This window comes from Amblyomma maculatum, chromosome 7, assembly GCF_055883805.1.
Source record: "Amblyomma maculatum isolate TAMU_Amacu chromosome 7, ASM5588380v1, whole genome shotgun sequence".
NCBI lineage: Eukaryota > Metazoa > Arthropoda > Arachnida > Ixodida > Ixodidae > Amblyomma > Amblyomma maculatum.
In genome coordinates this window covers 21,401,236-21,413,350 of record NC_139350.1, presented here as the reverse complement: position 1 = coordinate 21,413,350, position 12,115 = coordinate 21,401,236, and the positions used below count along the sequence as shown (strand labels likewise).

The 12,115-nt window shown below is 47.1% G+C and overlaps 1 pseudogene; it reads left to right on the top strand.

Annotated features, from left to right (window-relative positions):
• The first annotated feature begins 1,470 nt into the window (after nt 1–1,470).
• Nucleotides 1,471–9,169, top strand: LOC146182798 (uncharacterized; annotated as a pseudogene).
• The last annotated feature ends 2,946 nt before the right edge of the window (nt 9,170–12,115 follow it).

Here is a 12,115-nt window from a genome sequence, read left to right as displayed (position 1 = left end):
ACAAATTAAGGTACTGAGATACTTCCCTGTTCATAACATCCCTTGTTAAATTCACTTGGTCTCTGATGTCTTCTCTCAGTTTATGTGAGTTTGTGCAAATAATATTATTGTCCATGTAATAAAATGCTTGGTTTAATCTGCATTGTGAATAACTAGGAAAACCTCTTGCTATTGTGTAACGCGTGCGCAACCGTGTTTTATTGCTACTGTTAATACTTGTGTTTCATTACTTGGTGAGTAATCTTGGAAAAGAGTAGAGATCCTTGTCAATCCGATTGTTTGTATGCTTTTTGTCTGCACCCCCTGCATCAAGTATGCATGTGAAATAAAATTTTATTTGATTTGATTTGAATCCAAATATATATGTCGAAAGGACGAACATTACCTTGTTCCACAGTTGCCAACGTAGAAAGCTCTGCTGCTCCGTCTTCCCGAGACTATTAAGAAAATTAGAATTTGCATTTGTTGCAGTCATTTTCGCATGTAAACGAACACCTGCGTTTTCTATGTTTTCATTCGAGTGATAATAATAGGGATATTGTGTTAGTTATCTAGGGCTTTGCAAACAAACAGTACCTGCATATTTCATTGAGTTGGGCGGGGTGGACGCTGATACTCGTTTCTGGCCATGAAACCAATTCTAGATACAAGCAGCATAGGGAAGTGCCCTAAATCTTTGAATGCATTGCTGACATTTCTACGTCCTTCAAATAATACTACTAATCCTTGCAATGCTTTATCTTGAGTCATGACGACACATTTGTGAACAGATTTTACAAAAAACAGAGAAAGTATTGAATGTTTATTGTATACGGCATCGCCCCATAGAGCATTACAGCAAAAGGGTTATGCACGTTAAATATGGCTCGATATTATAAATCAAAGTATTCTAAAAAAACATTATTGGATAGATTATGCACAGTACTTAATAGGAAACTGTTCCAGTCTCGGACACTTGTAACAAAAAAGAGCAGCGAAAGGTTTTACCGCTAAGCAAATTTCCTGACCTTTATGCCAAGAGCCATTAAATATTTTATTGCATGTGTTTTACAAAATACTCCAGAATTCGGCCTTACCACTGTGATTGTAGCGCATAGAGCGACCTTGTTCATACTCTTTGTCACGAGACATAGTGTAATCACATTATAGCGCTAAATGCACAGGGATTTTTACTGTTTGATTCTAACGAAGCGCAACTGTTTCCGTAATTTTTCAGACTTCCAGGTTCCTTCGGCTGTTTATCTAGATAGTTCTTTGCCCACTGTAAATTGCGCGGTGACCAATTCTGCGGCAATTCGTAATTCGATGACCGCTAAGCATGGTTTTGCTGTGACGCTGCCCGTCGACCCATCGGATTATTCCGTGGTTTCGGTTCCGGGCCCCCGAATCCAGCGCCCAGCCTCCCTGGAGGTCCCGCTGTCCCTGTCATGGTGTCAGGTTTGTTGAGTGTTCACAAGGGCGACCCTGGTCATGGAGCTGCCACTACCAGCGCAACGCCTCACGGATGCCATGTACTTTCAGTTCAAGTTGCCGATACCCGTTGCGGCGGACAGCGTCATCAACGCCATCGAGGGGATCGTCTCTGTCGCAGAGATGCAATACTTGCAGCCAGTAGTTGTTGTTGCGGTACTGCTTCTTCCACCGTGCGTTAGTGACAACAAGCCCTAAAACGCCTTCAGCCCCTAAGGTAAAGCTCAAGCTGTCACTGAAACTGTGTTGAAGTCGAAGAGCCAAGACGCAGCGGAGCCCGCTTGGTGAAGATGGATATGCCGTGCGGATAACCGAAATTCATATCTATCATGGTGCGTCGCTCCATGCTTTAGAATACCATAGAATGAAGAGAGTATGCTCCCGCTGTGACACTGAAGTCAGATAGGCGCCACCTGCACAGCCACGCTGTGCGGCCGTTGCGTCGCTTACGGCCATGAAAACGGATCCTGTCATGTGGCCTGCAAGCGCTGCAGCAGAAACCACGCGAGGTCGGACAATGTTGCACCGCGTTCTTAACTGGTGGCTCTGGCGGCCTCGAACAAGGAGTTGCCTCATAATACAAGATATCACCGTTTCCGCACCAGAAAGAGGGGGATGAAGCGGCGTCGGCCACTACCATCTTTAACGCGTCAAATTAGATCGTATTACTTGTGTTCCCCGAGACGGATGAAGCGCAGAGGTCCTCCTCCAAAGGAGATCTCCAGGGATTTACTACAATTCCAGCCAACGCTAGTGCAGCGGCAGCAAACCGACACAGAGACGGAATCATCGGCCCCCGAGACTTTCCCGGAGAAGGGCCCTCGCCTTATCAACTTAATTAATCAGGTAGCGGACTACGAAAGGCGGGCGCTGTGCTACCAGGCGCCATTTCTGAGTCACTCCTTTTAACGAGCACCAGTGCCCCTAAGACGCAAAGTCTGGTCTCTCGAGCGCCCATTGTGTGCCAAGCACCTAACCGGCCGCCTCAGCTGTCCAAATCCTCTAGCCATCGCCTTCTATATTGATGACTGCTTCAGCGGTGCACGCCTGGCTCACGCTGTTAACGGCTGGCTCCCAGTGTCGACAGCAGGAGCCGATGCCCCTTTGGCAAAAATAGACGTGATAATGTACCAGCGCAGAGCGATCGGTGTTGGGCACTGGTGCATAGGTGAACGTGTAGATGTGTACCTTCAGAATCTGTCACCTTCACACGTGCCTCAACCGGAACGGGCATGGTTGCTAAAGGAACGAGTGAGAAGACTGCGCCATCCTCTTCATGCGCCGCTAGTCCACCATCCGGGCATCGACGCCTAATCTGCTTGCCTTGCGCCCTCTCCCTTGAAGTCCTCATCCTAGAGACCATCCACGCCTTCAGGTCTTCCATAATTGTCGTCTGAATCACCTATTCCTCAACGCTGCACGACTTGTGGGTGGGTGAAATGTATTTTTGTTCTTGTGTTTGTGCACTTGTTAGTGGTAGTTTTTTCTTACAATGTCAATCATTTCATTCCCTACAATGTGAAATATTTTAGGAACCCCGTTTAGCAGCGAGAAGTGTTGCACCTTGCTCCCTCAATTGACGCGTACATACTTTTTTGCAAGAATGAAATTTGCGCACCTTGGCGGAAGTGTATTTTCGTACTCGGTTTCAAGTGGAAGCTTTTTTCTTCCTTGCCATCTGCCAATCGTGCGGCGTTGCCGTTGTGTTCCTGTCAAACGCGTGTAGAACAATGTATGGTCTTGATTTGCATGCCATACTTACATTCCTAGAAAGTCCTGAGACGCGCTTTACTAAAGTGCAAGCACCAGCTAAACGCAGCAAAAACATTTTTAAAGAAATTGGTGGTAACTATTACACAACTGTAGTGTGCACCCGTCGGCATTTCTACTGTGGGTTTGATTCATGGCCAGACGTTCGTGGCCCAAGCCAAGGAATTTTCAGACCAGGTCCGAGAACACACGTGCCTAGTAGAGCGGCTTAGAGTCACTGACGCCTGTAAACAGTTATTGATGACGCTTTCTTGGCTATGTGGTAGCGCGGATCCTCTGCTAGCCGTCTCCACTCAGTTTACACGCCATCCGCCCTCACACCACGCCTCAGCGCTTGCGAGGGTCTTAACCTACTGCCGAGATTGGGAACATCAGCGTTCACGCACCCGTGTCGGTGCGCTTGAACGCCTCTCCCGGGTGGTCAGCAAACCAGAGTAGGTGAAGCATGGATCCTGCACTATTCCTAGATGAGGTTAGTCTGGCCTCCATCCGCCAGACACTGGCGACAACACTCCCGACAGTCGACCACCTGTACTTCGACGGGTGTGATGATTTGAAGGCCAACTGCGGGAATTCCTTCTGCGAGAACGGAAGGCAAGACGCACTAAGATAATGGGAGAAATCATTGACATTACACGCCAAATTTCGCATAACTGAGGCCAGAGGAACGCAGAGGCTCTTCACGAGCGAGCACCTCGCAATGCTGTGCTTGAGATATTACAGAATCCTAGCGTAGGGCTCTTCCAATCCGTCCGCCACGTGGAGATCGTCTTACATAACACCCGACGAGTTTCTTAGAGCACGAGAGGGTGGAAATGAAAACATAAGGTTTTCACGAGTGGAGAGTGTTGTGTCGCCAGACGGACGGTACTCCGATGCCCCATCCAACATTTAGAGAGATTTAGTGTTAGATTTCGCATCGCGCTGTTTTCTTCCGAACAAGTAACCGAGCGGCAAATGTCCGAAGCAAGGTGAAGAAGCCGTGCTGCGCGTCCACTTCTCCTGAAATAAACCAGAAAGCGCTATGTGACGCAGTCACTAAAGAAGAGGTGCAGGTAGTACTCGCTGGGGTAAATGTATCCTCGGCCCGGATCGAGATGGAATCCTGGCCGGATTCTACTCTGCCTTTTTTTGTATTCTCGTGGACCAAGTGAAGTGGCTAGTAAACTAAGTGCTGCTTGACAGACCGAAGCCATCTACCTTTTCATCTTGACATCTTATCTTGCTTCACAAGCAAGGAAATATCCTCTCAGACCTAAGCTCGTGTAGGCCGATCACGTTACTTAACAAAGATTATAAGTTGGTCGCCTCCATACTAACCGATCGCCTGAAGCCGTGTCTAGGGAAGTAGCCAGTTCGCTCTGAGCTCCTATGTCATCGGCAGAACTATCCTGTCTTCGTTCGCTCTGACCTGAAACCTTCTGTCTTACACGCAGACCAAGGAGTTGAGCGGGGCCTTCATATCCCTAGACCAAAGCAATCCTTTGCCAAAGTCGAGCATAACTACCATAGGACAATCCTGTCACGTTTGGGCTTTCCGAACGGATTCTTTACCATTATAGCCACATTGTTTTGTGGTCTGTCCTGTGAACTGAGGGTGAACGGAGCGCTCAGTGGAAAGCTGGACGAGATGCGAGCACTGCGGCATTGAGGCCTTGTTTTCACCTGCCTCTTTATCCTTTGCTTGACCATCTTAATTGTTTGCGCAGTAGAGGACCACCCCTCCATTTGAGTCTTTCCTCTGAAGGGGCAGGCAAGTGGTTCCGTCTCCGCATACGGGGTCGACATTTCGTTGTTCATACCAGACGTAAACAGCATTCCGTCTTCCCTTCGGGCGTTTTCTGAATACGCATATCTCTCGGGGTTACAGCTCAACACAGCGTAGTTCCAAGTTAAAAGCTGCGGCTTGTTCCGAGGCCCGTTACATGGTAGTGCGCAATGTGTTGATGGCGTGCGTGTGGTTGGCGTCGTTTGCGAGCCCCCAGGCGTGTCGCCGAGACCAGTTGAAGATACCGTCTCGTGCACGCAGCGTTCAGTGCAATTGATCGCGGACCTGGTCCTTTCACTCAGCATCATAAGTGGTGTTCTTTCATACTTGTGCGGTGTACGCTTGCTTCGTAGCATGCGTGGCTTCGATGCCCGCCGCATGGCTGGCAGGCTCAACTCGCTTGCAGATCAGCTACTTTTGAGCGGGAAGCCGGCTCCGGTATCTCGCCAATTCTTGGGAGCGGAACGCGACAAGGGGGGGGGGGGGGAATGCATGAGCATGCGGTCTTGGTCCTTGCCACCAAGACACTGGTGGACGTGTTGGCCACTGCGGGGTTTGGGGGTCAGTCCCTAGTCCTACACTGGCTGTGCATGAGAAGCTCTGTTCTGTTCGACACATGGGGCCACAAGACAAGCGGCTCATACTTATCTACAAACTGTCAACGGGATATTTCTGGTTGTGGACTAGCCACTTTCCAGAAGCATATATCAAAGAAAGTACATAGATCCGAATTAGCCCAGCTGTAGCTGTCATATACCTCTATCCAGACTAGGCATCAAAGGCATCTCACGATGGAAAACATTCGCGGTCATCCCACTGCCGCAAGAAGCTCTGGATTTTGAGTGGCATTGCCGATTGCAAGCTCTCCCGACAAGGAAGCGCCGCGAAAAATCGGGCTTCGTGCCTAACTCACGCTAATCTAACTGCGATGCAGTTGAGGTGTAGCGGCGTGCTCACGAGGACTGCGTCGTGGAGCCAACCCTGTGGAGCCTCATCTACAAAATGTTCAGTGTTCGCCCGAGCCAGCGGAGTTCGCTTATTTTTTAATTTATGAGCGCTTTTTCATTGCCACTGCAATGTTTGTGCAATGGAAGCGGCGTAGCCTGGCCGAAGTGAGCGGAAGATGACAGCTACCAAGTTTTCAGCTACTCAGAAAACTGCGCCTCATTCTGTGGGAGTTTTTAGAAGAACTTGCAGTTGGCGTTGAAGTACTTTCTTGCGACGCTGGTCAGCACCATTCGTATCCGTTTACGGAAGCCGAGTGGTGCTTCTACTCATGGAGTACTACACTTTGCATAGTGTAAATGCTGATTGCCTCTTGAATATTTGTTGTGTGCGCATTATCGTCCACTCCTTTTTTCTTTCTTTAAAGCTATCTCGTGTCGAGTATAAATGATGTTTATAGTACAGTTACAAAACAAAATTTGCGGTCGCTTTCGTTTTTCATCCGCACCCGATTGAATGCACATATAGCCTCTACTTTGTTATACCTTTTTTGTTTGTATGCTTGATTGCATGTATATTTTTCTTCAATTCGGATGTCAAATAAACGTATTTTTATGCTGCTATCGTGCTGAGCTGTTTCTAATTTCTAATGGAGTGCAAGACAGCCAAAAAAAGTGTGGTTTAGGCTTGTCTTATTTGCTTATAAGCTCAGATGTGCGCTTATCCAAAACAATATATCTATATTCAACTATTGGTCACTCATTACAAAGATATCTATTATTTTTATGTTACTGGATAGAGTACGTAAATACCTACTCACGAAACCAAATTGATGGTACCTTATTCATAATGTACTTAACATTCTTGCTTCATCGTAAATCAGGTGGAAGAAAGACTCATATATATATTTTGAAGAGGGATTTATTTGGGGTTATTCGGAGGACTGGAGACGGCGACCGATGACACCAGACGATCGTAGAGTGAAGCACAATCTCGTTTGAACAAGACAGTCCTAGCTCTCCGTACGCGCGCCAGCTGATCGGTGTCTTTATTTTCGTTAGTGTCGTCGCTGTATCATCTTCTTCCTTACAATTTGAATTATTGCTCGTGATCAAAGTAATGCCATGCATTGTATACCTTTAGTATGGATATTACGTTTTTCTTTGAAAGGTGACGTGAACAGTTTTGTCATACTTAATGTCATGTCTCGAAACGCAACCCAGCCTTTTGTGCTGTCTAAATCATGTTTCAAGACTAGAGAATAAGAAGTGCCTCTTGTTACACTATAAACAACAAAACCAATCAAAAACACTCTACATAAACTCCATGTACCGGATAGAGTATTATCAGTAGCTACCAACAACCAAACGTGGAGAGAATAGACAGCCTATTGGGGGGAAACACGCTCAGAAAGACAGCCTGTCTCCCTAATGGCAAATATGCGGCAATCCGTTAATTATTTTATAATCCAGCTTACAAGCTTCTAATTTCGTAAGCATGCTAAACTACATCAAATGTTTTGCGGAGACCTAACAAAAACGTAGACAACAGATAGTTGCTTATCAATTGCCAAGCATAAATCAGGATTGCATTCTACCTGCTGTGTAGTACATGATAACCATTGCCTGAAACCATGTTGGCTGAACTTAGGAGATTATTCTTGTGTTCTTTATTCATGACGCAGCTGCATATTATTTGCTATATTATTCTGTATGGGATACTAGACAAGGAAACCAGTCTCTCGTTCTGAACGGGGTTTCTCATATCGGTCTTATAAATGGGAACATTCTATGCTAAGTTGTAGCACGTGGCAAGACGGCCTCATTATCTGCTATTTTGAAGCAATCGTGTGAAGCGAAAGCACAGTTTATCCGCGCAATATTTTACAGTGGCTGCAGGACTGTCATCAAGACAACATACCTTGTTTGATTCACATTCTTTAATAATTTACGGACCGCAGTAACAAAAACACTGACTTACGTAATGCGGTAAATTACCCGGGCAGTGTAACAGAAACCGCACATTAAACGGGAGGACACAAATGGGAAATATCTTTTAAAGGGTTTGGCTTTCACCTCGTTGTGCTGAACGACCGCCGCACCATTTTCAAAGCCTGCACCGGGTTGTTTTCCTTCTCATTGCGTTTCACATACCTCCGAAATGTATTTCTCCGTGACAAGTATATCGCCGAAACATCAAATGTAAAGTCCTTTTCAATGTTTGACTTTTGTTTCATTTTATTTTTTGTTGCTTTCATTAGGGTCAGAAACGCCGGCTAATTAAATTCCTTGTATCTTCGATGCGATGGCGCAGTTTTCGAATTAGGGCACGTAACTGAGCGTTAAACCATGGTTTGCCTCAAGCGCTCCTAGATGATATCTTTCTAGACGGTACAAAAACTTCATATACACTAACAGCTTCTGTTAAGAATATTCTACAGGTATCTTATATTCCAGAGGGCGTAATCGTTCGGGCCTCCCGACAGCCGAGAGAAGCCCATGGGGCCTGGACGGGGTGACGAACTCTTCGTGTACGGCAAGGTATAACTCCCGCGAACCGTCTCCGAGGGGACGGGCAGGTCACCTCCACAGCCGGACTCAGAGTCGTACTTTTCCCATGTACCCGTGTCCGTCGCGGCGTTCTACCGGCGGTGGGAAGTGCGCACCCCGGAGACCGCGTCCGCGCAATGGCAGCCGGAACAGCCCCCCGAAAGGAGCCGTTTACCCGACGCCGCCAGCTCGTCAGTCGTCCGGAGAATGAATCCCACCGCTTTCGAGCTTCGAGGGCCTACCCGTTTCACTCTAAACGGTTTCACGTACTCTTGAACTCTCTCTTCAAAGTACTTTTCAACTTTCCCTCACAATACTTGTTGACTATCGGTCTCTCGGTCGTATTTAGCCTTAGATGGAGTTTACCACCCACTTAGGGCTGCACTCTCAAGCAACCCGACTCACGGGAGGCTTCGTCCCGGGCGCGAAACGGCGGAGACGGGCCTGGCACCCACTCTGGGACAAGCCCCTGTCAGGGGGACTTGCCCCTTCGCAAACTCCCGGGAACGTTGCCTCCCATACACCACATTTCCCGACCGCCTGCAAGGACGAGGGATTCGGTGCTGGGCTAGGTCCCGTTTCGCTCGCAGCTACTCAGGGAATCCCTGTTGGTTTCTTTTACTCCGCTTAGTGATATGCTTAAATTCAGCGGGTTGTCTCGCCTGATCTGAGGTACTCCAGTATTTCCTGCCAAGAAAACCCTATAGCCAGTCACAATACCATGAATGATATGGCGCCGGAAGATGAGTCCCCCAGGTTGTTACTGGGGATGGCCAAAGGGCGATTCCTAGTAGCTCCAGGACGAATGAAGCGGCTAGGCTAAAGCCAAAAGGACGCTCAATTGTGGATGTGTCGGCAAGCGACCGGAAAGTCCGATGTTGCAAGGAGATATATCACATAGCAACATGGAATGTAAGATCTATGACGCAAGGTAGACTGGATGTTGTCAAGCAAGAAATGGACAGATTCAACAATGATATCTTGGGTATCAGCGGGCTCAAGTGGACCGGAATGGGAGAATTTAACTCCGGCGACCATTATGTCTTTTATTGTGGGCACGAATCCAAGAGAAGGAATGGGGTCGCTCTCATAGTAAACAGAAGAATGGGCAAAGCAGTGCTAGGGTACAACCCCAAAAACGACCGAATGATTTCACTTCGGATCCAAGGTCCCCCTTTCAACATAACAGTTATCCAAGTCTATGCACCGACCACTACTGCAGAAGAAGCTGACGTTGAGAGATTTTATGCGGACCTACAATGCCTTTTAGACCGCACCCCATCATCAGACGTCGTTTTTCTCATAGGAGACTGGAATGCTAAGGTCGGGAGTGAAGAAATATCCGGAATTATAGGTAAGTGCGGTCTTGGCGAGCCAAATGAAGCTGGGCAGAGCCTAGTAGAATTTTGTCAGGAAAACAACCTGACCATAGCGAATACTCATTTTCAACAGCACAGAAGGCGCCTGTACATATGGACTTCACCCGGACGGTCTGTACAGGAATCAGATCGATTATATTCTTTGCCGGCAGAGATTGATAAGCGCTATACAAGCAGTAAAAACAAGGCCTGGGGCCGATTGTGGCACCGATCATCAGCTTCTTGTTGCCAAAATTAAGCTTCGATTGAGGAAAACGCAGAAAACTATAAGACCTTTCATGTATGATCTTGTTGAAATGCCATTAGAATATGCTGTGGAAGTGAGGAATCGATTTCAAGAATTAGATCTAGAAGACAGAGAGCCCGAAGAGATGTGGACTGATGTTCGTGATATAATACAAGAAGTTGCTACTAAGGTAGTTCCAAAGCAAAAGAAATGCAAGAGAGCAAACTGGTTATCTGAAGAGGCTTTGCAAATAGCTGAAGAAAGGAGGATGGCAAAAGGTATGGGGGAAAGAGAAAGATACAAGGTTCTCAATGCGGATTTTCAGAAAACAGCAAGGAGAGATAAGAATGCCTTCCTGAACATACAGCGCCAAGCAGTTGAGGACAACAGCCAATTAAGGAACACAAGAGCTCTGTATAAGACAATCAAAGATATCAAAGAAAGCTTCTGTGCTAAGCTGGGCGTGATAAAGGACAAACGAGGCAAGGACCTCACTGAAGCCTCAGAGATAAAGAAGAGGTGGCAGGAAGACACAGACGAACTGTACAAGAAGGACCCAAATGTGCAAACCCAACATAAGACGGTTGTGATTACTGATATCGAGCCGGGCATCCTCAAGAGTGAAGTTGAATGAGCCTTTGCCAGCCTTGCTAAGAACAAAGCTAGCGGAATTGATGACATTCCAGCTGAGTTGCTTCAAAACCTGAACCATGACGCTGTTAACATTCTGCACACATTATGTCAGAAGATTTGGACAACCCTGCAGTGGCCACAGGATTGGAGGAGGTCAGTTTACATCCCCATTCTAAAGAAAGGCAGTGCCAAAGATTGTTCCAACTACCGCACGATCGCGCTTATTTCGCATGCTAGCAAGGTGATGTGATGATCCTCCTAGGTAGGCTGCAGCACTATGTGGATCGGGAGCTTCCGGACGTGCAAGCTGGGTTTCGCAAGGGCAGAGGAACTAGAGACCAAATTGCCAACTTTCATTGGATCATGGAAAAAGCAAGAAAGTTCCAGAAACCCATCTACTTCTGCTTAATTGATTATGCGAAAACGTTTGACTGCGTAGATCACAGCAGATTGTGGCAAGCTCTCCTGAGATGGTAGTTCCAATTCACCTCATCTGTCTCCTCAGGAACCTGTATGAAGGGCAAGAGGCCACAATCAGAATTGGGCATGGTCTTACTGATTACTTTCCGATCGAGAGAGGAGTGAGGCAAGGCTGCATACTGTCGCCCTGCCTATTTAACCTATATGCAGAGTGCATCATGAGGAAGGCCGGTCTGAACGAGTCTTCAGCTGGAGTGAAGATTGCTGGAAAACGTATCAACAACCTTAGATATGCGGATGATACCACTTTAATGGCAGAAAGTGAAGTGGAACTCAAGAGACTTCTGATGCGCGTACAAGAAGAGAGTGAGAAGTTTGGGCTTAAACTGAACATTAAAAATAGAAAGATCATGGCGTCTTTTCTGTTCTTGGGCTCCAATATTACTCCGGAAGGAGACTGCAGCCATGAAATTAGGAGACGCCTGCTTCTGGGAAAGAGAGAAATGGTTAGCCTTGACCGCCTAGTAAAGAGGAGAGACATTAGTCTGCCAGCCAAGATCCGTATAACTCGTGCTATGGTCTTTCCAGTTATGATGTATGGATGCGAGAGTTGGACTGTGAAAAAGGCTGACCGCCGAAGGATTGACGCGTTTCAATTGTGGTGCTGGCGAAGACTCTTGAGAGTTCCTTGGACTGCCAGAAGATCAAATCAGTCGATATTGTCGACCATAAACCCTGACTGCTCATTGGAGGGTCAAATTCTAAAGTTAAAGCTCAACTACTTTGGTCATCTGATGAGAAGAAAGCAGTCGCTGGAGAAAGATTTGATGTTGGGAAAGGTTGAGGGTCGCCGGAGAAGGGGTAGGCAGCGAACGCGATGGTTAGATGGCATCTTTGAGGCACTGCAGATGAAGTTATGTGATGTTAGGAAGATAGTGAGAGACCGGAAAGCGTG